A 2,716-nucleotide genomic window follows, 5' to 3' on the forward strand; every position below is an offset into this window, starting at 1 on the left:
GGCCCGGCAGCGCGTGTCGCCCTCTCGCGGTGAGCCGTTAGGCGTCGTGCGGCGAGGTCAGGAACGGGTCCTGATGGACAACGACCTCTGGAGACCGGTAGCGGGGCCGGGACATCTCGGGAGACGTTAGAGCTGGTTGTGCCAAGAGCTGTGCCTGCAGCCCCGGGCACAGCGCACGCTAACAGCCTCCGCTGGGGGAGGGCTTTGCATGTTTGGAATAGAACGGAGGGTTTGTGGCCAGAGCTTCAGGGTCAGGGGAAGGGTGGGATGGGAGAAAGAGAGGAAGGCGGGGCCCGTTATGCAGGGCCTTTCAGGCTGGGAAGGAGTGTTAACAGGGATGGACATGATCTTACATTTTAAAAAGATCTACCGGATTCTGTGTAGATGAGAATGGATTAGAGTCTCCAGCAGGTGGAGCAAAATTTCAAATTAGTTAATAGCGAATCAATAGAGTGAAGATCCTTTGTTTGTTCTATTACTTCAGAATCAGTTGTATTAATGTGAACATGTTTACCCTGAGCTTCTGCATAGCAGTTCTTCATGTACTTGAAGACATTAAGCCCCTCCCGTGGTCGGCAAACTGCGGCTCGCGAGCCACATGTGGCTCTTTGGCCCCTTGAGTGTGGCTCTTCCACAAAATACCACGTGCAGGTGCGCACGTACAGTGGGATTGAAACTTCGTGGCCCATGCGCAGAACTTGGTATTTTGTGGAAGAGCCGGTATTTTAGACGGTCTAGCGGCCCAGTGATGGGGAACCTTTTGAGTTCGGCGTGTCAGCATTTTGAAAAACCCTAACTTAACTCTGGTGCCGTGTCACATATAGAAATTTTTTGATATTTGCAACCATAGTAAAACAAAGACGTATATTTTTGATATTTATTTTATATATTTAAATGCCATTTAACAAAGAAAAATCAACCCAAAAAATGAGTTCGCGTGTCAGAACCTGTGTCATTGGTTCGCCATCACTGGACTCTAGCCCATCCAGCTTAATCTTTTTCAGAATACATTTCTAGTATTTTTGCTTTTTATGAAACTCTATTTTATGTTTTTACTTGTTTCAATGTTTTCGGAAAAATCTTTAAAATTTTTCTTAATTTGGGTGAAATTCATGTAACATAAAATTAGCCATTTCCAAGTGAACAATTCCGTGGCATTAAGTACAATAACACTGTTCCAAAGCATTGGAATCCCTCCAAAGTAAATCCTGTATCCATTAAGCAGGTGCTCCTTGTTCTGTATGGATTTGCCTAGTCTGGACATTTCATAGAATTAGAATCCTAAAATATGTAACCTGTTGTGTCTGGCCTCTTTCATTTAGATACCATGAGACACTAACTAGCAAAGGGGGGAACAAATCAGGAGTCACACAAAAGCGCTGTATTGGGCAGTTGGGAAAGTGGCAGGTTCACCGTGGGAATCTCAGGAAACCAGGACTTTCCTGTCTGTTGTCAATGAGCCTCAGTTTTATGAGAAACCCCGGGTACACAAACACAGCAGCCAGCTATAGAGGGAAATTTCCACTGCACTCAGGAGTGGTGCCAAACATAATTCAGAAGCCTCTGGGACAGTGGCTGTCAAGAGCCCTGTGCCTTTCAAGAGAAGATGGAAGATCTGCTGACCTCATAAGGCTTCTCCAGTTCTTCTAGGACAGTGATGGCGAACCTTTTGGCTCGGCGTGTCAGCATTTTGAAAAACCCTAACTTAACTCTGGTGCTGTGTCACATATAGAAATTTTTTGATATTTGCAACCATAGTAAAACAAAGATTTATATTTTTGATACTTTTTTATATATTTAAATGCCATTTAACAAAGAAAAATCAACCAAAAAATGAGTTCGCATGTCACCTCTGACAAGGGTGTCATAGGTTCGCCATCACTGTTCTAGGAGCTTGGCAGAGACAGCTGTTGAGGCAAAAGGGACAAGTCAACGCCCATGGAAGTGGAATGAAGAGGGGTGTGAGGACAGTGGAGGGCCGACACAGCTAAAAATTGGACGGCAAGCAGCCAGTCCTGGAAACTGGGAGGTCTGGCACTTACCGCCTGCTCCAGAGCCACTTGTTTGAGGACCTCTCTGCACGTATCCTGGTACTGATCACTTATTAGCAAACAGCTCCCCCAAGCTAGGCCTTGTCTTCTAGCTATAAATTGAATGCTTCCTGTTCCCTCACTGTTGGGGGTACACTGGGATAAAACGTATAGTGGAACCCAACATAAAGCCACTCAGTTGGCCATGTGCAGATTATACATATAGGAGAAAGTAGTACCTAAACCCGTATGTTGTCTGGGTAGTCTAGGGGATTTTGTTTCAAGTTGTGAAATTGGAAGGCCAAAGTCAGGTATGTTACTATCACCAAAGTAATGAATTATCTGAGTAGATGTTATATCTAGAGTTTGTCAGTAGAACATAAAAGAATGAAGGTGAGCCATAACCGGTTTGGCTCAGTGGATAGAGCGTCGGCCTGCAGACTGAAGGGTCCCAGGTTTGATTCCAGTCAAGGGCATGTACCTTGGTTGCGGGCACATCCCCAGTAGGGGGTGTGCAGGAGGCAGCTGATCAATTTTCTCTCTCATCGATGTTTCTAACTCTCTATCCCTCTCCCTTCCTCTCTGTAAAAAATCAATAAAAAATATTTTTAAAAAAAGAATGAAGGTGACATTGGCCTGGGGAATGAATACTGCATTCTCTGTGGAAGGTGGGTGATGTCCTAGAA

At 45.0% G+C, this 2,716-nt stretch overlaps 1 protein-coding gene across 1 annotated transcript in view; it reads left to right on the plus strand.

The window, feature by feature from the left end:
- The first annotated feature begins 6 nt into the window (after positions 1-6).
- ZSCAN32 (zinc finger and SCAN domain containing 32) overlaps positions 7-2,716 on the plus strand; it is an 8,898-nt gene continuing 6,188 nt past the window's right edge. The window contains 1 exon segment of the mRNA XM_005872981.2: positions 7-29. The gene's annotated coding sequence lies outside the window, so the exon portion shown is untranslated.

The sequence above is a fragment of the Myotis brandtii genome, unplaced genomic scaffold (genome assembly GCF_000412655.1).
Source record: "Myotis brandtii unplaced genomic scaffold, ASM41265v1 scaffold397, whole genome shotgun sequence".
NCBI classification, from domain to species: Eukaryota; Metazoa; Chordata; class Mammalia; order Chiroptera; family Vespertilionidae; genus Myotis; species Myotis brandtii.